At 37.3% G+C, this 27,117-nt stretch overlaps 1 protein-coding gene across 3 annotated transcripts in view; it reads left to right on the top strand.

Annotated features, from left to right (window-relative positions):
- Positions 1 to 210: 210 nt before the first annotated feature.
- CDH12 (cadherin 12) overlaps positions 211 to 27,117 on the top strand; it is a 1,057,614-nt gene continuing 1,030,707 nt past the window's right edge. For 2 of the 3 annotated variants that reach the window (XM_058716257.1, XM_058716243.1), the window contains exon 1: positions 212 to 619. The gene's annotated coding sequence lies outside the window, so the exon portion shown is untranslated. Of the gene's footprint in view, positions 620 to 27,117 lie in introns of all 3 variants that reach the window. The other variant, XM_058716265.1, reaches the window with a different exon arrangement.

The following is a 27,117-nucleotide window of genomic DNA, read 5'->3' as shown; positions in this document are numbered from 1 at the left end:
CAGGTGCTGTCACTTTGCCCGCGCCCACGCTTCCCCCTCCACTAAGCTCCTCTAATGAGTGTCCTGAGAACTATGGAGTCCTTCCATTCATTCACAGCACTGTACAATGAACGCTAGGGGGGAAAAAGAACAAACAAGATACGTTTCGAATACAAGATTCAATTACTTTTCACAACTCGGTGATGTGTCAAAGGCACGCTGTGTTTTGTTTTGAGGGCGGGGAGATGACTGGGAGGGAATCCTGGGCCCCCATTGGCTGGCCGCTCGCCGCTGCAGTTGAGCTCCAGCCGCTCCTGGAGCATTATTGATCCGAAGGGTAAACGTGGAGGGAGCCACAGAGAGGGGTCCAGGCGTTTCTGAGAAGAGAGGCAGACCGCTTCCAGGAAGAAAGTGGTGTCTGCTGGCTGCCCGGCTTGGAGGATCTTCTGTGAATGAGAGAGGACGAAATGCAAGGCAGTTTGTTGCTACAGTGATTTTAGAAGAAAAAAAAAAAGAGAGGGAGAGGGAGAAAGGAGAGGGAGAGGAGAAAAGGGTCTCACCTTCGGTGCAAGGCTGGTTTATTGCATCCTGCTGCTGCTGCTTCTGATTCTGTTCCTGCAGCTGCCTTTTCTGCCATCAGGTAAGGCTCCTTTTTTTCTTTTTCTTTTTTATTGGGATTGCATCGTGTGTGATCGCTTCAGGATATACGCACAGAAATTCATACATGATTAATAAAGTGTTGCCTGGCGTCGTCAGAAGCTGAACGAGGCTGCACACAGACCTGGCATCTGAATTAGGAACTGGTGCGTGGTTTTGCTTTGGGAAACTTCAGTAAGTTCTAAACAAGTCTCTAGTCTTGAGAGCGAGAGGTTGAATTAAAAGGGGAGGGAAAGAAATGTTTTAACCACTCCTGTACCTTGCTTAGCATGGTTGAATTTTCAAATGAAAATAATTATGTTTAGGGAGGTGTTACACTGGTTATTTTATAAATGGCTTTATTGATCTGGTTTTTTACGATAAAATAATGCTTTATTTTCAAAAAATTCTGAAAATACCCATCTCTCCTGATTTTTGTTAAAATACATTAACATGTCTACATCCTTCTCCATTGACACTAAGACACATATATTTAAAAACTTCATTCTTCACTAAAGAAACTGTAAAGCAATGCAATGCTTTAATAGCTAGTCTCTCAGTATACAGCTGAGTTTCCTACAACAAAACTAATTTGGGACAAGTGGAGGAGATACAGATTACCAGATCTGCTGTGCGTTATATAATATGCATTTCAAAAATTATCTTAAAGGTATTAAACATTTGGTGGTACATTCAAAAAGAAAGAACTATTTGCAGTAGAAGGTCATGCTAGCAAATCATTTTTCCAAAGAGGCATTCTGTAGTTTATAAATATTTTCTCCCTCTTAAACATCATTCTTTGCACATGGAAATCACAGTGGCTTCAGCACCTCTGTAGTTCATAGTACTTGATGTCTCTTATAGACATTTCTCTGCACTCTCTGGAGAGAGAACTGACATACTTTTGGGTGATTCTGTGACCATTTCATGATTCTCAATTTCTCATCCGGTATTTTGAAGCTCATTCTCAAACTGCTTAGCTAGGAAATCACCTTACATACTGAGGGGGAAAAATGTAATAGAGCAGGTTATGAAAACGTGTTTACAATTTTAAATTACACTCTACATGACCAAAACGTGGAAATCCAACCATGCCAAGCAGGTATTAGTTTGCTTGGTCTTTTCAGCATACCTGACTGGTTTCAAGATTTCTAAAACCCAGGTGTATGGCTGTCCAGAAATATTGAACCTCCTCATTCAGTGACATCATTTATTCATTAAATTATCAAAAACAATTTGAGAATCCCTTTAATTTATACATCTTCATTATTATTTCTAGGAAGGCAATTACCTGAGTAGGTTTTTCTTACAAATATTTCCATTATTCCAGCAGAAGGTCTCTTCAGAATTGAAAGGTAAATGTTTACTCTTCCCAAGCCATAAGCAGTTGATTGACAAATTGTTTTGGAATGCTGCGAGCTTAGCCACACACAAAGTAGAAGCTTACACTTAAGTAATTTAACTAAGGGGCACATCCGCTCGTTCAGTGACGAGATCTGGGGACATTGCCTCCACCTGCTATAGAAACTGCTGTATCAAAAAGAGGTCTTCCATGTACTTGAAAATCAATTCCAGAATATATTTTCTCCTTTATTAATGGCTTGTATTTTGAAGACTAACTTCTAAGTTTAACTCTGCCGTTATTAACCGCCTTCTCATTAAAAAAAAAAAAAAATCACATCTTCTTTTCCGTTATGTTCAGCAAATCTCCAGTTTCTGGATTCTTAACTTTGACTGCTGTGTACCGTTTTCTAGCACTAGGGGGGAGTTTTCAAGCCAAGAATTCTTTTTTCCCCTACTGGACCTGATTCTTTCCACTGATCTGCTTAGTGATGTGATCATTTTAGATAATTCCCATAAAGAGAGAGAGCCGAATTATAATGGGAGGGAAGCATCCTCTGTTTTACATGTGGGATAATATATATTAAGATCTTATCACAGCAAAAGCAGTGCTTAGTTTATGGGAAAAGATCCCAGCTCATGCTTCACGTGACATTTTTCACCTCAGTATGACTGCATCCTTTGAGGATGGAGCACACACTGATCTCCTTGGATTTAGAATCTTTTGCATCTGGTATTTTGGCAGAACATATTTCATGTACTAGGCTGTGATATTGATTGAAATCAATCTTTTATCATTTTGTGGTTAATAAAATGTCTGTCACTCTTACCTCTTCGAATGATTGTGATGAACATCAAATCACTCTTGCTGATGAAATAGTACTGCAAATAGTCTGCTGAAACTGTTCTTACATGAGATGTTCAATATTACTGTGTTTTCACACCTGTGCCATTTAGATGTCAGATCATTACATCTAACAACTGTGATAGGAAAATACATACAGTGATGGTTCTCTTCAGAAGTGAGCCATGTTTTCACGTAAAAAAATATCAAATCTAAGGCCTGTGTAATATGATGACTTACTAATAGACTTTTACAAACGTCTTCATACTTCCAAAGAGGAAGTGTGATTACGGAAGTCTCATTTAAGGTAAGATATCATTTCTTTAGTCTCTTAACAAAGCTATTTCTAAAGTAATTATGTCCTGTACCACCCTGTCAGTATTACCACATCAATAGATAGCATTTTGCACCAATTCATGATTCCATTTATATCTAACGACAGGTGGAAATTATTTGCTCTTTCCTGTTTAACAAATATTGAGTTTTACTTTTACAAGGGGTCAATTCATATCAAGACAAATAAAATTAATTAAGGAATGAAGATTTATGATTTTCCTGAGAACTTTCCCTTTACTAACACTTGATAATTGAGCAATTTACACTCTTACAGCTTTTGAAAGCATTTTAACTTTTGACTTTAAGGTAATTGCTTTTTTTCCCCCTGAATTACTATGCTGAAAGGGTGATCTGTCATTACAAAACTTTAAAAAGAAGTGTGTGTGTGTGTGTGTGTGTGTGTGTGTGTGTGTGTGAATGTGAACATTCATTTGTGTGTGAATGTGAATATTGCTGCCCGTGTTGAATGTCCATAGTGGTTAGTCAAAGTTATTTTAAAGCATCACATGATAAGATGACTAATAATATGTGGTAAGTAACATTTTTAGAAAAGACTAAGAGAAAGTTATGACTCTTGTAAAATTGAATAACAGATGAACTTCTCATAGTAGTTTTCTATTTTTTGTGAGCTGCTGGTTAATGTTTTAAGAATTTATTTATTCAACTATTAATTATCACTTAATTTAATAAGCGTTTGTTAAACTGTTGAAAACAGGCCCTGTATTTACTGTTTTTTGTAAAGTTAGTTTCATTCAGGATTGTATCACTTTATCATATTATAGCTCTGGTATTAAGGGATAACTTAAATCTTCAGTATGTTCCAGGTTTTGTTTTTTTTTTACACTTAAGGGTTATGTTTTTTTTTTTTTCCATACTCCTTGCTCTGTGAACATTTAAGTCATTACTCCATAAACGGATCTATCTTACCTCAAATATAAGGGATGTGCTATTTGAACAATGTGAAATTCTTCTTAAAATATGTACATCTCATGTACATGGTATGGCTAGTCTGCTGAGAGAAAGTGAGGCCCCAGTTTGTGCACAGATACCCAGTAGAGAAATACAGGACTTGTGTATCAACTCCTGAACCAGTGCATACTTAGTGCAAAGTACCAAAGAAATCAACATTAGGACATAGCTTGGGACTGTGGAATTATCCACAAAGTAGGATGCTAGTTACAAGCATGATTGATTACACCTGAAGTGTACCATATACTCAGTAAGTTCTGTAATTCTGCTTTTTTTGGTCCTTGGTTTCTTCTCTTGATTAGTATAATATTACCACATAGAAAACACTCACTAATAGATCTTTCTCTTTGGAAATTTCCATGACCATAATACTAGATTGGTAGAGATTAACTACAGCCAGAGCTGGCCCTCTGGGTTAGATGAAAACATGTGGTGGCCAGCATTTGCCATATGCTAAAATATACTTGTCATGTTGGGATGTCTGTGGTTTTCAGGTCACTTACCTAAAAATAATTCCACTTATTTTTGGCAAGAATGCTTTTAATGAATAGGCATGGGTATTTCTGGTAGTGTAAATAATCAATGAAGTTTAGATTATGATGAAACCATATTTCAAGAGGTTTACAAGTCCAACAACAAGGAGAATAAATCACCAAATAGAAAGCACAGAGCCAAGGGAAGTTTGTGGGATTATTATTATTATTTTTTTTATATAGAGATTTGAGCATGTGCGTAGATGAGATGGGAGTCATTAGAAAGAGAAAAGAAAATGAATGATGGATGGAGAACTTAAAGTGTTGGAGGAGTTTATCAAAAGGCTGTGATCCCCTATTGACCCCTGAGCTGGACCCTGGCAATCGGAAGTTCCTCATCCTCTTTCCTGTCCTTGGAGTGTGCATTCTGCCCACCATTCTCACACTAGGAGTTGTTTCAAGGACAAAACCTTGAGAAAGTAAAGTGTTGTTGAGACCATTAGACAGAGTATGTGACTGAACACTGTTAAGGCCTCTACACAAACTTTTAAGATTCTGTCAGGCAGATGCAGAGATTAACTCATCTTGTGGGCACCCATAACAAGTCTCATGCAGAAGTTTCTTTACTTGCCAAATCTGCCACATACCAATCTCTCTCCTTGCCCTCCGTGTCCAGGGCCAATTTCAACTTAACCCAGAAAGCTCCTGAGTTTTTGAAGCCAAATAGAGAAGATTAGAATTTATAATATCCAGGGCATAGGTGGAATATACAATTAGAAGATGTCATTAATTTTAATAACAAAAGTGAAATAATATTCAAAAGCCAAATATCAAATAATTTTAGCTCACACTTCAGCATGTATTAATGTCTTGAATGTCAAAAAGGATTGTTAGGAAGTAATCAACCAAAATGTGATGTTAATTTAATTTATCTAAAATAATACTTTTAAATTTAATTGAAAGAGATCCAGATGTTTGGTAAATGTTGAGAAGTAGGGGAAATTAACTTGAAAAGACTGCCCCTAGGAAAAAATGTTGGGGTCTTATCATTACCACTGAATAGTATGATGTTTTTAAAACTATTTCTGAAGAGAGAATGTGGAACACTTGAAGTAACAAGGAAGTAATCAACATTGTATCCGAAAGGAAATGTCCTCCTAGGACTTTGTGGGTCAATGTTTATTTCCAGGAAGGGTAGCCTACTCCAAGCGTGATTTTAGACTATTTTAAAAGCAAAATGGTTCCTGAAACTCTACTTTTCCCTAATTATTAGCAACAGGATCATGGGTAAAAAGTGAAAACATAAGCTCTTGGCAAGGTTTTTATGTTATATGTTTACTTAGACAAGAATGGGAAGCCAAGAATACTTCTCTGAAATAGAAGGGTGTTTCACAGTGAGATACCTCATTATCTAAATCATTATCTGATATTTGTACTAAACTGCCTACTAGAAGGTCACCACTATAAGATCATTACATGGAAGGAAGTCCAGTGTTAGAATCGTAGCTATTACAACCAAAATTAGAGTTGTGTCAAGTAATCTGGCACATACAGCAGATTCATGTGTATACTAAATATAAATAATATAAATTTTAAATGAAGAATTAAAAAGACAGTTATTCTGGGGTGCCTGAGTGGCTCAGTCGGTTAAGCGTCCAACTCTTGATTTCTGCTCAGGTCATGATCTCACGGTTTGTGGGATTGAGCCCTGCATTGGGTTTCACACTGAGCATAGAGTCTGCTTGGGATATTCTCTCTCTTTCTCTCTCTCTCTCTGCCTCTGCCCCTTCCCTGCTCTCATGCACGCATTCTCTCCCTTCTCTCTCTTTCAAAGTAAATAAACATTAAAAACAATTATTCCATAATACATTCAAATCTCAGTATTTCATGTGTTTATTTAACAAGGATTTTTATATGCCTGTGATTATATAACACTGGTGATGAAAGAAATGGTATAAATGAAAATACATGGGATGTGATCTGCCCTAGACACAGCAGTGGTGTCATGTAGGTATAACTTTTGAAAAACAAAAATGTCAGGCATATTCAGAATACACAATCATACCACAAAAACATAGGTCCACCTCCTAGGGTTTTGTCTAATTATAAACCGTGGGATCTTTTTGCAGGGAAATTAGGCAGCATCCATCAAAATTCAAAACCTAGCAGTTCTAATACTTGGATTATTTTCTGCAGAAATATTTCCATGTGCTTGTCATTTTCTTCTGATTTTATTCTTTTCTCACGGGCTCCTTTTTCTCATTCTCCTCTGCCGAGTTCTCTGTCTTTACACCTATAAGTAGAAACTGTCAAGAGTATCCCTGGGCCCAGTCTTAGGTCCTGCTCACATACCTGGAAACTTACTGAACAGGTAATGCCATCCCGTAGTACAGGTTCTAATGCCATTTGAAAGCCCATTTCCAAATGTATGTCTTTGTCTCCAATCTTTGTTCTGATATTCAGACTTTAATCTCCAGATGCCTACCCAGTGTTTCCACTTGCACATCTGTATTAGGCTGGCTGGGCCGCCAGAAATACATACCACAGCCTGGGTGGCTTAAGCAGCAGAAACTTATTTTCTCACCACTCAGGAGGCTAGAAGTCCAAAATTGAGGTGCTGGCTGATTGGGTTCCTGGTGAAAGTGTAGATGGATTCTCGCATAGAGTCCTGACCCTGAGGCTTTTCTTTCCAGGAAGCAATTTATTCCTGCCGGCACTGCTCAGTTGGGTTCCTACCGGAAGAACTGATCCCCGAATGCCATGTGGTGTAGTTTTTTAAAATATATTTTCCATTTCTTTGTCTCCCATATATGATAACATACAAACATGGAGTCTGATTAAGTGGTTTCATGTTACAAGGTCCTGAGGGATGTTGTCACATATGTGTATAACCTGGTTGCCTTCAGGTTTTGTTTGTTTGTTTGTTTGTTTTTTTTTTCCTTCCCTTAGGAAGGGGACCCTACCACAACAGCTTTCTTCCTGGCTTGTAGATGGCTTTCTTTTCACTGTGTCTTCATATGACTTCTTGGTGTTGCTACAGAGCATGGGAGCAGGCTCTGTGTTCTCCCTTCTTATAAGGGCAGTTATCCCATCATGAGGATCCCACCTTTATGGCCTCATCTCACCCTAATTACTTCCCATGGGCCCCACCTCCAAATACCATCATATTGGGAGTTAGCAATTAAGCCTGTATGCCCCGCCCTTCAGGGAAACACATGCAGTCCGTAGCAACATGTATCAGTCCTGTTAAACATAACTTGTTTGAAAGCAAGCTTTTCATTTCTGCTCCTTATCACCACAACTAAATATTTTCATTTTCCTAATCTACTTCATCTCAGTAAATTATATAATTATTCATTTAATTTCTTAAGAATTAGAGTCAACCCCGAGACCTTGCTTTCCTCTCTTCTCGCCCTGAACAGTGCCAGTATTAGATCTGCTGGCTTCATGGCCTTATTGCCGAAGTACATCTTTAATCCAGTCACTGCCACCTCTACCAGTCGCCTTCGATACAACCGCTGTCGTCACAGCCTCCTAACTAGTCTTTCTGCTCCTACTTTTATCTCCTCCCCTGACCCCAATTCAATGTACAGACAGCCACTATCACTAAGTACTTCCTGTGTTTTAAAGGCAATATCTGGTGTAACCCCTCCGTTTTCTTTCTCATTATGCTGAGTTCATCCCTGCCACAGGGACTTTGCAGTCACCCAATTCATCCTTTTCTTTATGTAGATTTCGGTTTAAATATTCTTACTTCAGAGCTACATTTTCTAATTACAGTCTATAAATAGCATTTCCTTTCTCAGAATTATCTTTACCTTTATCCATATTTAATTTTCTTTAAATAGGACCTGTTTCAGCTTACATGATACTGTGTTACATCGTCTGTCTTCCTAAAGAAATGGAGACCACAGGAGGGAAGCTATACAGTAGTGCTTAGCACGTAGGAGCCCTCCATTAGTGTTTCGGTGAAGGAATGAATGAATGAATGAATGAATGAATGAAAGAAAGAAAGAATGGATATGGGTACATAAATTTACTTAAGCATACACGTGCATCTAGGAGGAGTTTGACGATTTACATGATGATAAGAGTGGTAATCTTTAGGGAGGAGAGGGAGACATACTTGTGAATTATGTGAATTTTTATAGTAATGTATTATGCATATAACTTGGCTTGTAAGTGTAATAATTGCTAGGCATGCCGTTTGTTCGTATTCAGTACGGAAACCGTGTTCTGTTAAGATTATTAAGGGAATAAAAGAATAGAATTTGAGTGTCAGCCGACCAAAAAAAAAATGGTTTTAAAGTTAATACAGAATAATTTGGACAAGTACTAGTTATCTTTTCAACTCAAGATTCAATACTGTATCACTACGTATAATGTCCCTGATTCCCCATGGTGTCCACAATTAAAATAAACCTCCCAGAATGCACTAAAAAGGGGGGGGAAAGGCCTTTAAGGATTTGTCTTAATTGGCTCTGAGATGCAGTTTTGTTATCTGGAGAGAACAGAGGAGAATCAGCATTAACACCTGGGCTCGTGTCTATGCAGAGTCCAGAGCTCCTAAAGTAACAATTAAATGGCTTAATCTTAAAGCCCTCCAAGGTTTAATTCAGTAGCTCCCTTCAGAAGGGCATTGCTAATTCTTCCTCAATTGCTGCTGCTTCTAACTGCACTGCCTTAATTTGAACAGTATTCAAAATTCCATTCTCCCTAATGGAGTTAATTGCATTATGAAAGTCGGTTTAGAGTGGAAACTTATTTCCTCTTGTGGAGTATCTCTCTACAGAGTCCTTTCTTTTCCTTTTCAACTTGACACATATCCACATTTGTGCAGGATAATGTCACAAATGCAGCGTGCCCTGTTTAAACCAAGTTTCAAAGAATATTCTTTAAAATATTTATATATACGCTAAAGCATGTTATCCAAAGCGCCTATAATTTTGTACATGTTCAGGCCGTCTGATCTAATAGACTCTAAGTCCTTGGAACATTAACAAATCTCTGAGCTTTTCTATAGGCTGTGACCTATTCATTTAGAGGGCTACTTCAATAAACGAAGGCTCACTTAGGTTAATGATGGATCATGGAGCTGTTTGATTTGCAGTGAGCTAAGTTGCCCATTATCCCCTAACATTCATGTGGGTCATGTTATCACAACCAAATAATGGGTTAGACCCCTTCCCTTGTTCCTGTGGATTTCCAAGTCATTACAGGAAATCTTAATGTGCAAGTCCATGAAGCATTATGACTTACAACTGCAGATGAATTATTTTTGCCAAGAGTATGAAATTTCAGCTAAGGGTCAGTTTCATCATGACAATATCAGCTGCTTATTCAAGAGTTCATCTTGGTATTTTCTTGAAAAGAAACCTGGACTTTCTCTATGCTTCTCCCCATCCTCAATTAAGCATCCCTAAAATTACATTCATGTCCACCATCTACTTGCTCCCTTTTGCACATACACATAGGTATGCAGACAGACATACGGAGAGACAAAAGTGGGACATTGAATCAGTCTTTAACTGATTCAATTTAACTGTAAAAAAAAAAAAAAAGTTACATCAATTATAAATGTTGTATCAAGGAGCCAAAGATCTGTTTTATAATGCCAGCCATGGTGATTGCTTCCTTTTTACAGGCACATGTCCGTGCTAAGAAATCTTGAAAGTTAAGGGAAATTCACTGGAAATATATTTTAAATGTATTTTAAAGCATTTTTGTGATGCCCTCACATTGCATGTTTATCACAGTGTATGCATGTGTGCACACAGACACAAATGTTAAAAGCAACTTCGTCAGTAACATCTCTAAAGCTAGCTAAATGTTTCTGATAGAAGGCAATAAACCCTTTGGCATTAATCCTTCCTAAAAATGAAATACTTCTACACTATAGAGAAAGCTATATGAAATATGAATGACAGGAGAAGAACAACTTCATTTATTCTTGCTCTGTGATTTACGGTGCAGAGATGACAACCATGGGGGAGGTGAAGAATGGTGACTTCTTCTGTGTTTGATGCTAATTTTACAGTACTACAGAAAAAGAGAGCATTGTGCCATATTCTGGATCTCTAAGTGAATTTATTTAAAGATGGTCCATTAGTTCATGTCACCATGGAGAACTAGTAAATTATGAGTGTTTTTACAAATAGACTTGGGAAAACTTCCCCAGCATTGTGGATTCACAGAGAACTACCCTGAAAAATTATTATATTCTGCTTTCTAGTCACAAAGCTATGACTAATAACTTAAACACAGAAGCCAAGATATTTTCATTAATGGTTACTTAACCAATTTTTGTAAATGCATTTACTCTTACATTTTTTAATGCCAGGGTAAGTTTTTTAAACTCCATGAAAGTAAGAGAATAAGTTTAGCCTGCAGAGATAGTGCCAAAATTCTCTTTACAAAAACAAACAAAAAAAATATATCTGCCTGTCTCTGAGAGAACTTAAAGGAATGTAAAAACATTACAAAATGTATGAAGACATTTTTTTTACTTTACCTTTGGTTTATTACTCATTATTTAAAATTCATTTTATTAAACTGTATCAGAAGATTTTATCTTGACAAGTCAATTTGAGTGTTTTGATGACTAATTACAAAAATGTAGAGACCTCTCATAGTCTCTATTCCCCATCATTTAGTTCTCAGGATATTTTCAACCAGATTTATCTGGTCCCATACTAAAAAATGCTGGTAGTTTAGCACTTTCCATTTTTATTTTTTTTTAATTTTTTTTATTTTTAAAAATTTTTTTTCAACGTTTTTTATTTATTTTTGGGACAGAGAGAGACAGAGCATGAACGGGGGAGGGGCAGAGAGAGAGGGAGGCACAGAAGCGGAAACAGGCTCCAGGCTCTGAGCCATCAGCCCAGAGCCTGACGCGGGGCTCGAACTCACGGACCGCGAGATCGTGACCTGGCTGAAGTCGGACGCTTAACCGACTGCGCCACCCAGGCGCCCCTCCATTTTTATTTTTTAAGCATTTTAAAAATGTTTATTTACCAGGTTGCATTCCCACCAACAGTGCAAGTGGGTTCCCGTTTCTCCACATCCTCTCCAGCATCTATAGTCTCCTGATTTGTTCATTTTAGCCACTCTGGAAAACAGTGTGGAGGTTCCTCAAAAAATTAAAAATAGACCTACCCTATGACCCAGCAGTAGCACTGCTAGGAATTTACCCGAGGGTTACAAGAGTACTGATGCATAGGGGCACTTGTACCCCAATGTTTATAGCAGCATTCTCAACAATAGCCAAATTATGGAAAGAGCCTACATGTCCATCAACTGATGAATGGATAAAGAAATTGTGGTTTATATACACAATGGAGTACTACCTGGCAATGAGAAAGAATGAAATATGGCCTTTTGTAGCAAAGTGGATGGAACTGGAGAGTGTTATGCTAAGTGAAATAAGCCATACAAAGAAAGACAGATACCATATGGTTTCACTCTTATGTGGATCCTGAGAAACTTAACAGAAACCCATGGGGGAGGGGAAGAAAAAAAAAAGAGGTTAGAGTGGGAGAGAGCCAAAGCATAAGAGACTGTTAAAAACTGAGAACAAACTGAGGGTTGATGGGGGGTGGGAGGGAGGGGAGGGTGGGTGATGGGTATTGAGGAGGGCACCTTTTGGGATGAGCACTGGGTGTTGTATGGAAACCAATTTGACGATAAATTTTGTATATTGAAAAAAAAATGTTTAGTTGAGAGAGAGAGAGAGAGAGAGAGAGAGAGAGAGAGAGAATGAATGAATGAATGTGTGTGTGTGTGGGGGGGGGCGAGATAAAGGGAGACCCAGAATCTGAAGCAGGCACCAAGCTGTCAGCAGAGAGTTTGATGTGGGGCTCGAACTCACTAACCGAGAGATCATGACCTGAGCCGAAGTCTTGATGCTTAACCGACTGAGCCACCCAGGCACCCCAGCACTTCTGGTTTTATTCCGAGATTTCATCTACAGTTTTAGGGCAACCACTGACCTTGTAACTCACCACTCTAGAGATCTCTTGCCTTATATCTGATTTACCATGTACCTTTGGCCTGAAAGGCAATGGATCCTTGGTTCATACTTGATTCCAGGTTATTTACTTGACCTGGCTCTGGTCTCTAACTAGTATAAGTCTCCACAGTGGTCAGTGGCATTACAGTACTTCTGGGGAAAAACTCTTGTGGGCTGTGTCCTTCATTGACAGCCTGTGTTGGATTGGAGAGCCCTCCTCTTGACTCAACAATCAATCTTCCCCATTCATAGAGTTACAGAGTAGTTATTTCTCTTACGTTTCATACAGCTTTTTCTTAGCTGTCTATCTATGTATGTTTAATAATTTGAGCCATCTGCCACTTAAAATACTTTTGAGATTACCTATTACACATTCTCCATCTGAGGTGACATGTTTACATTTTGAAAGAAGTCATCTGGAGGTAATGTTCAATCCAAGCAATGATTGACTAGAGTTTGAGATTCCGTTATGGTTCCATGGATGCTCTTTTGAGGATTTGTATTTTTCTTTTTTCTTTTTTTTTTTTTTTTTTTTACTTTTCAAGTTTAACCTGTTTGATATTTTCATCAGTTGTTATCTAATTTATTTTGTCACCTAGATGGTTATTATTTTTCTAGTTTAGGCATATTTTCATATTTCATTATAAGTGTGATCCACACCCATGGGGAAGAAAGTCAATTATTGCTAAGTATGTTGAACTGAAATCTTCCTCTCCCTTCCTGCTCACCTGTTATCTCACTTCCCAGGGATAACAGCTCACACTAGCGGTTTCCTATGTATTCTTCAGACTCATACCAATTCATAGAAACCTGAACACATAGAAGATTATTCTCTGTCCTTAATTTATTCAATGATTATTTGACCCAGTTAATTTCTCTTTCCTAAACAACCTTTGAAACTTGAATTCTCAGATGCCCACACACCTTTGGTTTTATCCTTGATCTCTAGCAGTCTCTTCTCAGTTTTATTTGCTGGTATCTTCTCTTCTCCCCCTAATACTGAGGCAGCTTTCATTTTCTCCTATCTATCTACACCCACACAGAGAGTGATCTAATCCAAGTTCATAGTTTTAAACACCATATGTTGACAACTCCCAGATATACATCTATAGCTCAGATCTCCCAAAATCTAATCTCCTCTCCCCAACTGCTTTCTTGGCACATGATATACTTGGGTTCCCAAAGGACCTCTCAAATTCACATGTCCAAAATGAACTCTCAGTCTTCACTGACAAATATATATTCCAGTCTGAGATTTTACCATGTCTATTGATAAACTCCATGCTTTCTTTCATTCAAGTTAAAATTTCTCAGACTCTGTCACATCCTCTATTTCTTTCACATTGAACATCTCATCTGCCAGGAAATCCTCTCTACTTCCAAAGCATATGTAGAATCTTACCAATCCCAGGAGATTCACTGTTATCACCATGATTCTAGTGGCAAAAATTCTTCTAGCCCTCCAAAGATGAGCCTCAAAAGCAAGGGCTTTCCTTTGAAAATATGTTCAATCATGTTACAACTGTGTTCAAAATCAACTGATGGCTCTCCATTTACCTCAAGAGGAAATGCCAAGGGTCTGTGTGATCTGCGCTGCCTCATTTTATTTCTGATCCGTTCTCCCTACCTTCTTCCCTTGTCTCATTCTGCTCACACAGCTCTCTCCTGGCCTTTCCTGAAACTGACCAGGCTAAGTCACACCTTCGCTAGCCATTCCCTCTGGCTGGAATTCTGCCTACCAGATGCCTATTAGGCTAGCTGCCCACAAGTGTCTTTGTGCAAGTTGCCCTTCTCTACGAGGTCTGTCCTTACCACTCTTTCAATAGTAGTGCCAATTGCACAAAACCCTCAGACAACAAAACCGGCTTTATCCTCTTTTACATTGTTCATTTTCCACATCGTGATTATTATTTATTGCTACTTTCTCTTTCTTAAAGCACTTGGAGAACAGGGATCTTTACATCTTATGTGCTGATCTATATCTCAGGAGATAAGACTAGTGTCTGGCAGACTAGCACATAGTAAATGCTTGCCATATACGTAAATAGATTTTGTGTATATAAATAAATGAATGACCAAATCACTCCAGATTGGTTACGTGACTTTTGTGTGTTATATGACCATACATTCACTCATGAGTGAGCACACATACTCACTTTAAGGAAAAAGAACATTATAAATAATCTTACATATTCATTTATAATGAGAGAAATGTTGCTGGATCTTAGAACTTGGAAATGAAACCTCAGTGGCATTTACTGTGTTCTGGCTGGTGTGTAACTTTCAGTTTGGGGTCTCAGTTGCACTTGATGAACTGAAATCAGAGTTTTAACCTGTTTTTTTCTGAAGCCTCCTTTTCAAGGAGGATAAACAAGGTAAAAATGACCTTGATTTGCTGTTTTTTTCCATCTGATATTCATGTACTTCATGTACTTTACTCTTTACACTTTTGAGTGTTCAGCCACTTACAAACCAAGATCAATGTGTGGGTGTGCAAACAAGTGTCTACTCATATGTCCACGTGGTTGTTACTAAGTGGAGTTTGTAAATTCCTTGTGGAATAAGTCGTTTCAAATGTAAACTAGACATAGAAACATTTACATATATACACACATACATCCATAGAGAGAGAGCAATGGGTGGGGAGGGAGAGAGAGACAGAAGTAAAATTTAAATGATATTTATGAAGTATAAGAATTATATGCATTTATATGAATTATAAATATTTTCCATTTACAAATATATCAATATAATATTTACTGATGTAATTTTTCGTTAAATTAAAAAAAAATGTTTATTTATTTTTGAGAACAAGAGTGAGAGAGAACATGAGTGGAGGAGGGGCAGAGAGAGAGGGAGACACAGAATCCGAAGCAGGCTCCAGGCTCTGAGTTGTCAGCACAGAGCCCGACGCGGGGCTCGAACTCACAAACCATGAGATCATGACCTGAGCCGAAGTTGGACGTTTAACCAACTGAGTCACCCAGGCACCCCTCTACTTATTTTTCTAATTTGTTACAAACAGTCTAGGACACACCAAGAAAATAAAATAAAGAATAAAGAAATCTTGCCATTTGCAACAACGTGGATGGAACTAGAGTAAATTATGCCAAGCAAAATAAGCCAGAGACAGATAAATATCAGATGATTTTACTCATGTGGAATTTAAAAAACAAAACAGGGGCGCCTGGGTGGCGCAGTCGGTTAAGCGTCCGACTTCAGCCAGGTCACGATCTTGCGGTCCGTGAGTTCGAGCCCCGCGTCAGGCTCTGGGCTGATGGCTTGGAGCCTGGAGCCTGTTTCCGATTCTGTGTCTCCCTCTCTCTCTGCCCCTCCCCCGTTCATGCTCTGTCTCTCTCTGTCCCAAAAAAATAAATAAAAAACGTTGAAAAAAAAAAAATTTAAAAAACAAAACAGATGAACATAGGGGAAGGGAAGGAAAAATAAGATTAAAAACAGAGAGGGAGGCAAACCGTAAGAGACTTCTTAAATACAGAGAACAAACTTGAGGGTTGCTGGAGGGGTGTGGGGTGGGGGGGGTGGTGGGCTAAATGGATTACGGGCATTGAGGAGGACTCTTGTTGGGATGAGCACTGGGTGTTATATGTAAGTGATGAATCACTAAATTCTACTGAAATCATTATGTTAACTAACTTGGATTTAGAATAAAGAATTAGAAAAAATAAAACCAATAAAAAACCACCAAATACATCTGGTGAACAGCATTATGTTATGTTAACATAAAAACAACCACCACAACCCCCTAAACTTTAAATAGAAAAATTCCATAAAAGGCTAAAATATACATTTAATGAAATGACTATTGACCTTGAAGCAAATTCTCCTTGACATGCCTGTCTTAGTCTGTTTGGGCTACCATAAGATACTTCCATTAATTAGGTGGCTTAATCTCAAACATTTATTTTTCACAGTTCCAGAGGCTAGGATGTCCAAGTCAAGGTGCTGGAAGGTCCAGTGTTTGGTAAAGGCCATACTTCCTGATTCATGGACAGTGGTCTTCTTGCTGTCCTCACATGGTGTAAGAGGGGAGAGAGCTCTCTGGGATCTTCATTAGAAGGGCACTAATCCCGTTCATGAGGGCTCCACCCTACGACCCGATCATCCCTCAAAGGCCCCACCTCTTAATACCAACACATAGAGGGTTAGGATTTTAACATAGGAATCTGAAGGACACAAGTATTTGTTCTATATAGCACTGCCTTTAATGGAAGGTATTGTTCCTGTTATTTCCATATTGACAAACTGTTGAGTCAGTGTACTAAATCAGGCTTTAGTCACGAAAACAGAGCTGACGCTAAATTTCATGGGAACAAGGGATTAATTTTTAGCATGAATTTACACAGTTGATGGTGAGCTGGGGAATTGAGAGTCTGGAAGGGGAATATTGAGGTTCAGAGAGAAGACGCCTCTACCCCTTCGGACTGAAGCACTAGTGGGGGTGGATCAGTCACAGTTGGCAAGGAAATCGGGGAATCCAAGCAGTAGGACCACTGAGGAGGCGGGTCGTGATGAGGTGCTCCCGTAGGGGTCTTTGGGGAGCTGTAGTCCCAGCGAACAACTGCCTCTGTGGGTCTGTAGCTAAGAAAATAGGCGTGGGTGGGCTTGAGGTCGCTGTTCATCCTTGTGGCCAGCCGTCAAGAATAAGAGCTAAAGGAGGAATTCAGCATGGTGAGGACCAGCTGGGCCCCCTTGGTCGCCTCTGGGTCTGCTCATCGAATATCTGTCCACAATGGGCTTTGAGAATAATGGTTGCTTCTTCACCCGTGTCTTCCAAATTGTGCTTCTAGTCGGTTCTCATCAGTAGCATCTGGAAGGGGAATCTGCGAAACCTCTTCCCAGCTTCACCAAGCTGATTGAGCACAGCATAGCCGGTGATTCCTCACGTTGGCATCCAAACGCACCTTTATGTTTAGATTCCCCATAAAGCAGTTAGGAAAACAGGGCTTCTACCTAACTTGATAAGGCTATGGTTCCACATATAAATGCAGTTTCCATGTAAGTTATATTTTAATGTTTAGTAGCTTATTATATTTAATCAGTCTGTTTTTACTCTGTTCTAGTGTATAAGAATAATAAAAAAGCAATATGGATTAAAATGTCTATCACTAGAGCTTATCCAGAATGTACATGGAAAAAGATGTGATCTTTCACTTCCCTCTTCATGATAATAACATGTTTTAACACGAGTAAAATGTCAACAAACTATTGGTATTCTCACTTATATTTCTGGGTAATACAAGATGTTTATCTGACATGTGGCAGCAGGCTCGGAGGTCTAATAATCCCTGAAATTTCAAAATTTTATCCTTAGGTATTTGGGATTCTTTTATATTGAAGCTGATTAACTGAGGTTTTATTTTCATTCAAGTTTTTCATTTAATAAACATTTATTTAGTGATCTAATATATGCCAGACCCTGTTCTAAGCAGTATATATATAGCTACAGACACAACAAAACCCTTTCTACAAAGGACTTTATATGATATTCTTATTATTCTTTACAATATTTTTTCTTAATACAACATTCTTCTCTAATCCACGTATCCCATTAAATGATAACTCCATTGGAGCTGAAGAAGTTCAGATAAGAAATTTAAGAAAATTTGCTAGTGTAGTATTCTGTATTAGTCGCAATTTTGAAGTTCCCATGAAAGCAGCTGGGATAGTAATAGTGACCTTTGTGGGGTAACTTCATCAGTTATTTGGTTACTTATAGTTTCCAGAACTTCCTACAACACAATTGTGGCAGTTTTGTTGCAGAGAAACAAAATTTTTGTTTACTATGTTTTTGAATAACCACTGAAGCCTAAAGTAAATTTCCATTATTGCTTTTGTTCATATTGCTTTAACATTTTTTTAAAAATTGAAATATATTTGACATATAATGTTTTATTAGTTTTAGAAGAACAGTATAGTGATATGACATATGCATATTGTTAACTCAAAAATTAAAACTGCCAGTTATTTTACCAGCAAAAGATGGGTTAATTTGGGAATATCAGAGATTGCAATCTAGGACGAGCAAGCTATGCAAAACCATAGGCAAGTCCAACAAACAAACGAGGGGAACATTTTTTTATGGAGAAGAAGGGGGAAGTTGGGAGGGGTTGTTCTGAACAAAAATTCTTTGGAGAAAATCAAGAGTTCAGGGTGATGCCCTTTTCTCATTGGCTGAGTTGGTGAGGTGGTCAGTTTCTTATAGAAGATACAGTGTACATCTTTTCCTGTTGGGTCCTATAATTGATGATCCTTTCCCCTTGAGGATTCTTTCGTTGGGTCTGTAATGGACAATTCATCTGTAATTAATTTTTTTTTTTAATGTTTACTTATTTTTGAGAGAGAGAGAGTGGGGAAGGGGTAGAGAGAGAGGGGGAGACACAGAATCTGAAACAGGCTTCAGGCCCTGAGCTGTCAGCACAGAGCCTGACATTGGGCTCAAACTCGCAAACCATGAGATCATGACCCGAGCCGAGGTCAGAGGCTTAACCTACTGAGCTGCCTAGGTACCCCTCTTGTGTAATTAAATTGAGTAGTAGATCTCCCCCTTCAACCTCCCCTTCTAGCATCCCAAGACCACTTTAATGGGGTTTCCCTTTACTAAATTTTACAATGTATTTGCAAAATGATTCACCATATTAAGTGTAGTTAACATACATCATCACACACTTAGAATTTTTTGTATGCGTGATAAGAACCTTTAAGATTTATTCTCAGCAACTTTCAAACATCGATATTGTCATCTGTAGTCCCCATGGTGTACTTTATATCCTCAGGACTCATTTGTGTTATAACTGAGATTTGTACCTTTTGACCCCCTCCTCCATTTGGCCAACCCTCTCACCCACCTACCTATGGCAACCACTGATCTGTTGTCTGTATCTATGAGTTCATGTTTGTTTGTTTATTTGCTGTCTTAAGACTGCACATAAGTCACATCATGTAGTATTTGTCTTTTTCTGCCTCAGTTATTTTGCTTAGCATAATACCCTCAAGGTTTGTCTATGTTGTCATAATTGGCGGGATTTCTTTCTTTTTCATGGCTGAATAATACTCCAGTGCCTGCATGTGCCTGCATGTAGCACATTTTGTTTGTTCTTGTGCGGATGGACACGTTGGTTACTTCTAGCTTTTGTTTGTTGTAAATAATGCTGCAGTGAACATGGGGTGTGTATATCTTTTTGAATTAGCATTTCTGAGGTTTTTTTTTTCCTTTTTTTCAGATAAATATCCAGAAGTGGAATTGCTGGATCATATGGTGGTTCTATTTTTTTACTTTTTGAGGAACTTCCTTACTGTTTTCTATAGGGGCTGTACCAATTTGCATTCCCACCAATGGTGCACAAGAGTTTCCTTTCCTCCACATCTTTGCCAACACTCATGATTTCTTGTGTGTGTGTGTGTGTGTGTGTGTGTGTGCATTTTCACACTAGCCATTCTGTCTGGTATGAGGTCATGTCTCATTGTGATTTTGATTTGTATTTCTCTGATCTCGCTTTTCTCTGCCTAGTTCATGCAGTGGTGCATCTTTTTTCTGGTCTAATTCTTCTTGTTCTGTTTGAAGTTTTGGTTACACAGGGCACCTTGTGTGTAATTTCTTTTGAAGGAAAGAATCCTCTTTTGAGGACATTGTTGCAACTGACAACTATCACCCCCCCCCACCCCCCTGCTTCCTAGGAACAAAGGAAGATTGTGGTTTCAACAACACTGACATTAGCTGGCCCCTGACTTTATTTACCAAATGGAATTTGACCCATGGGGGACAATCATTTCTATGTGGGAGGAGTTAATTACTGGGCTTTTACGCTCCAGTTTTTCTTCAGCTGTCATCTCAACTAGCAGTTAGGGAAGCAAGAGCTGAGTTGGAACTTTGCATTGAGAGAGCTGCCCTACAGACTTGCCTGCATCCACAGTTGACTTTGTATAAGTGAGAAGTAGAGAGAAGGAAGGTGAGATTCATGGTTTGCTAGTGAAGTTCCTATAGTGAGTGTAAATACAGCCCCCTTGACAGAAAGAGGTACTTGTGAAATATCGCTATTGAAAATTGTTACATTTGCAGAGAGATAATGACAACTGAAAAATGATCACTGAATAAACGCATCTCCTTATTAGTAAGATTATTCTCCTTGATCTAGTTCTTGTCCTTCTAGGACATTCTAGTTTTCAGTAATTTATAAATCTATTAATAATGTGATTGTTTTCCATTTCCAGAATATTTTCCCCATTCAAGAACTAGAAGATATGACAGGCCTAAGAATTTTGGTCCTGAAAAAGCAAAAATTAAATATGTGTGAATAGAATATGGGTAAGAATAGTAATAAGATGATAATTAGATACACACACTGAGTGTTCCTCTAAAAAAGTTGTGCATTTTAACAGAGAACTAACAAATTCTTACAGGAAAAATCTTTAGAATCCCTTCTCATTGCAGTACTTTGCTAAATATAAATGCAAATTTTATTACAAGATTTTGTGGCTTTATATTATGAGCACATTCACTGCTTTTTCATTTGTTGAAATACTAAGCTTTATTCTGTAGTGACTTTCTTTTTCCTTCCTTTCTTCCTTCCCTCCTTTCTTTTCTCTTTACCTTCCTTCTTCTAGATCTTCTTTTGAAATAAAGTATTCTAAGCCCTCCATAATCAGGATTCATTTTTTCTTTTTTTTAAAAAAAATTAACATTTATTTATTATTGAGAGACAGAGCATGAGCATGGGAGGGCAGAGAGGAGGAGACACAGAATCTGAATAAAACAGGTTATATTGATTTTATAGAAATCACACTCAGTAGATCAAAGATCATTGAAGCCAATTAATTTATTGTCGCTATTTTAGGGACACTAAGAAACAACATTTTCAACTATGTTTCCTATCAAATTTTACTATCCTATCAGGTTTTACTAGAATACTAGCAAATATTCTAAATGATCATATTTTTATATAGTATGTCTACAAAGAATGAGTCATTCACCATATATTGGAAAGGGAAGAAAAGGGGGTTAGGGCAGATGAAATATGTCCATGTTTTTCATCATTTATTTTCAGTGTGGAATGAGTGACTGGAATCTGAAGCAGGCTCCAGGCTCTGGGCTGTCAGCACAGAGCCGGACGCGGGGCTCGAACTCATAAACTGGGAGATCATGACCTGAGCCAAAGTTGGACGCTTAACTGACTGAGCCACCCAGGCGCCCCTCATTTTTTTTTCCCTGATAAATGTATGTCCTGTCCTTACATTGTCAATTCAATTTAACTTGGTTCCTGAACAGACCTCTCCACACAATGAATAATACTATTTTTAAAGGAGTCTGAAATCCTAATTTATTTAAAACCCCAATTCTTATATTTAAAAAAAAAAAATTAAGCTTATTTATTTTGAGAGGGAGACCAAGTGAGAATGTGAGGAGCAGAGAAAGAGGGAGAGAGAGAGTCCCAAGCAGGTTCTGCATTGTCAGCACAGAGTCCGATGTGGGGCTCGAACTCACCAACCGTGGTATCATGACCTGAGGCGAAACCAAGAGTCAGATGCTTAACCAACTGAACACCCAGCAGCCCCAAAAACTCTATCTAATTTTTAAATTTTCGCTGAAAGTGTCCCCATTTATCTCCATTCTTTCGGCATACTTATTTGTATTTGTAGATCTGTACAGTTGTACTCACAAGACTTAATATATTGTGTCTTAATCTTTTTCTTATACAATCATTGCATACTTATTAAGCACCTACTATTTTCCAGTCACTCATTCTACACTGAAAATAAATGATGAAAAACATGGACATATTTCATCTGCCATAACTCCTGTTTCTTTCTTCCCCAATATATGGTGAATGTCTCATTCTTTGTAGACATAGTATATAAAAATATCATTTAGAATATTTACTAGTATTCTAGTAAAATCTGATATGATAGTAAAATTTGATAGGAAACATAGTTGAAAATAATTGTTGTTTCTTACACTGTCCCTAAAATAGCAACAATAAATTAATTGGCTTCAAGGATCTTTGATCTACTGAGTGTGTGATTTCTATAAAATGAATATAACCTGTTTTATTCGGGGCCATGTTGAACTTTTTCTAGGTTTTGTGCTGAAAGGGAATACAGTTAGAAAATGGAGCTTTTAAACTACACCTTTTTTTTAAAATCATGGTGAAATAGTACATTATTTTTTAATAGATGTTCTCATTACAATTAACATACTTTAATTACTACATACCTGGGAGAGCTGTACTTGGAAATATTTTTGTTAGTGTTGAGGTCAAATTAATTAACTACTTGAATTTTCTCTGTAAGTATCTTGTCATTCTTTGTCTTGTCTATAATTATTATAAATTAGTTATTTTATTTTCCCATTGTGCTCTCTGTAAGTTACCACCCTGGCTTTCAAGCATAGGACCTGGAAAAAAACACTTAACTCTGTTTCCTTCTTCCCTAACTAGCACAGCTGAAATGGTACTGATGCTGACCATTCTGTTCCAAAACATGAGGGGAGTTCATTAATGCACAAAGAATTTTGCAATTATTAAGTGCAATTGACACAGCAAAAATATTTTGTGTTCAGTAGCTAAAGGTCAAAGATTATTAACTACAACAGCTGATAGTCATGCTGTCCAGCATACCTCATGGGGAAACAGTGAGTGCAGAGTTAATGGAGGGTCACATCCTTTGGTTCAAACCAAACTAAAGAGGATGGTTGCATGTTTTTATATGGAGTAGTTTTATTTAGTGGAAGCTAATTTCCTGATGCCTTTCCTTGATTTATGAAAATAGTCACATATTACAGCATTGACTGGTCAGTGAGAAAGTGATTTTGTAAACATGACAATGGGATTTTGGTCCATCGTAATGTGCCTTGATTTAATCAAATGACCCAACTGAAATGTTATACATTATGACCATTGCCAAAGAAAACCCCAAAATATGTCCATGAAAGGATAACTCATTTTTTTAAAAAAAATTTTTTTTTCAACGTTTTTTATTTATTTTTGGGACAGAGAGAGACAGAGCATGAACGGGGGAGGGGCAGAGAGAGAGGGAGACACAGAATCGGAAACAGGCTCCAGGCTCCGAGCCATCAGCCCAGAGCCTGACGCGGGGCTCGAACTCATGGACCACGAGATCGTGACCTGGCTGAAGTCGGACGCTTAACTGACTGCGCCACCCAGGCGCCCCAGGATAACTCATTTAAACTGAGTATTTAAAGTGTTTAAAAGTTCTAAATAAATTAAATCAGATACTGTCACCTACAGTTCCTGTGTTTTCTGAAATAAGAATATTTCCACATTTGTACAGACTCTGACTTTGCAAATTCTTGATAATTAAGTGAAAATATTTTGTTACTCAATTTGTAATGAGGTGCTCAGTGATCAATGCTTTAACAATAACAGGGTTGGTTGGTCATTGTTAATTGTACTAAGACTTTCACAGCACCAATTCTGTATAGTTCTGAACTGGGAATGGGATTTCACAAAATCTATAGAATACAGGGCATTTTCACCGGGTCTCAGGTCTGTCGCAAGAGCTATGCTCCGGTCTGAAGAGATTGCCATGAAGGCAGTTAATCTGTTTTTTTGAGGGGGTTTGGTTTTTGTTGTTTGTTCTGGTGCTGTTTTTGTTTTGTGGTTTTTTTTTTTTCTTTTTCTTTTTCCTTTTTGTTTTGTTTTGTTTTGCACTACTCTCCAGTCAGTGTCCTGACAACAAAGTGGATTGTGACACTGTCAGGAATACAGAAAATATTCTGAATCTTGTTAACAGTGATTCTATTGTCTATATTCCTTGGTTTTGTGAAGTATTCCATGTAGATTCCAACTAAAGTTAAAAACGCAATCCAAACCACCAGATATCTAGCATGGGGAATGGTTAAAAAGTGGTTCATCCAGACTAAGACAAAAAATTGTCATGCACAACTAAATTCATTGTTGGGTAGAGAGAAATTGCATAGGAGCTACATTTTCAGGATTAAACTTTGAATTTTGCAAATAAAGTATTTGCTGATTTAAAAAAAGATAATGATCTTGATAATTAAAAAAAAACCCAAATGCTACTAAAGATGTTCATCAAATATGAAAGAATAATTATTGTAGATTTAATAAGGATATTATTGGCTCTGAAGTCCCAGACCAAAAATAATATTTATATAAAAAATACTTTTTAGTAACTGAGATATGGCTCCTCTTATCTTTAAAGTTGTCCCTCAGTCTCCTGCAAAACCACATACCTGTCAAATGTTGAAATGAATTACAGAATAAATGAAGGAAATTTATTGTTTTAAATTGTGTCCTTATAACAAATATACTTAGAATAGTTTGTTGTCATTACACTTGACATAATTAAAATTTATAATTCCACACCCTTCTATACCCATTTCTTTGTTTCCTTCATGCGTGTTTCCCATTGAGACCTTAACAATCCCCCCAATTCCCACACCTCTTTGCTTAGCTTACCCCATACATTCTTTCTGAGAAATATCACCAGTCTAATAATTTTAGTGAACATGTGTATGCTACATATTCCCAAATGGATATCTAAATCCCCGTCCAATCCCTCGAACTTCATTCAGACTTCGCCAAGACCTAAGAATGAGCCTGTGGCTCCTATACTCCTGTATTTACTCTCAATATTTTCCCAAATATTGACTAATGTTTTTAAATGTTTCCCAAATGTTTCCCAAATATTGACTAATGTTTTTAAATGTTTATTTAATCTCAGGTACTATACTACATACTTTACATACATTATCACAGTTAATGCTTCAATAATCCACGGAGCCATTATATTTTCCATTTTACATATGAATATGCCAAATCTCTGAGAGAGCTAAAGTTAATGGCAAGGTCACAAAACTATTAAGTGGAATAGCTGAGGCTGGAAGCCAGTTGTGTCTGATGCCAAAGTCCATCTTCTTAGTTATGACTGATACCTCCTCTATTTTTCACCACAGGCAGTAATAACATCTTTCATCCAGTCATGCAAATCTCTGACCTGGGAGTCTCCCCAGTCCTTCTCCTCCAGTCCCTCACCTAATCAGTCACCAAGACTAGATAAATTAAATTCTCAGTGTCTTTCAAAGATACTTCCATTATTGTTTTCATATGGGCTCTGATTATTTTTTCCTGCAAAATAGCTAGTATCTTAAGTGGTCTTCTTTTCTGTTTTTATAACTCACCCTTAGTTTGAGTTCCTTCGTTTTTACTTTTTATCAGCCTTACAGTGAAGTTTGGGGGCCGAAACATGCTGTGTGACATGTTCTATCCATTACTTTTTTAGGCTCATTTGAAGCACACACACACATATACACATGCATTCCTTTTCCTCTTCTATTTCAGTTTTCAGGATGACTCCCATTTTTCTTTGATGATACACACTCATGTTTGAATACACAGCTTAATTATTTTCTAAGGAAGCCTCATTTCAGTTCTTTCCAACTTGAGAAAGAGGCGGGGGAGCGTCTCTTCCTTTATGGAAATCTATGGTATCTCTCTCCTTCGTTTTATAACATATTTGATTTATTGATTTGTCTTTTAACTTAGATTATAAACCCTTAAAGGAATCAATAGGGATGGATTCATCTTTGCAATGCAGAATGTGGTATGTAATAGACATTCAGTTATGCCTGAACTGAACAAAATACACTACACCGATTATGTAATATAGATGATTTAAGGAAAAGTCTGTTGCTATGGTTAATATTGATTTCATTTTTGCTTTTAGCATGTTTTGGATATTAATAGTTAATGTTAATCATATATATTACATAGCACTGGTTGAGTAAGATGTAGTACATACACATTTAGACAGGAGTAGAGAATATATAAGGTTTTAAAAAATTCTCTAATGGAATCCATTAAAACTAAAGTCATACAAAACGAAATAATTGGACTTGGATTTTAAAATCAAATTTAAATGTTTCACATTAAATCCAGTTCTAAGAACTATTTGGAAAATCACTCAAAATCTCTGCTTTTTTGGCTCATAGAAAATAACTAGGAAGTTGAAATATAAGAAGGGTATATATAAATGGCTTAAAATTTATAGAAGAGAGAGAGTTGACTGACAGATTTGAACATGAAGGAAAATATTAAAAATAGATACTGCCTCTTTATTCTTTGCAATTGGCTATTATTTTAGTGTTAATAGAGAAGCAGAAATAATCATCATAATTGAAACTTTATAAGTAAATACCTCAAATCAAAGTTCTCATTAGGTCCCATTTATACTGTGGGATAATATTTATGTGCTAGGCTTTGCCAGTCATTATTGTATGTAAAAAGATGTCTGTCATATATATGTTTTATATAAATTGCTAGTTTTAGAGTTTTTTAAACTACATAACTAATAATTATGCTATTTTCACATTCCTACTAGAAATATTTTTTTTCTCTTTTAATTGTCTAATACAATATTTAGAATAGATGAAAATTTATTTTGCAGATTCACATGACAGAAAGTCATGTTTTATTGGAAATCAATTTCTTTTGCAAAATAAGGCTTTGATTTAACATTAAAAAAACCCCATTAGT

Source organism: Neofelis nebulosa, chromosome 1, assembly GCF_028018385.1.
Source record: "Neofelis nebulosa isolate mNeoNeb1 chromosome 1, mNeoNeb1.pri, whole genome shotgun sequence".
In the NCBI taxonomy this organism is placed as follows: Eukaryota; Metazoa; Chordata; class Mammalia; order Carnivora; family Felidae; genus Neofelis; species Neofelis nebulosa.
The sequence above is the reverse complement of the archived record's forward strand: the minus strand, read 5'-3'. Positions and strand labels throughout refer to the sequence as shown.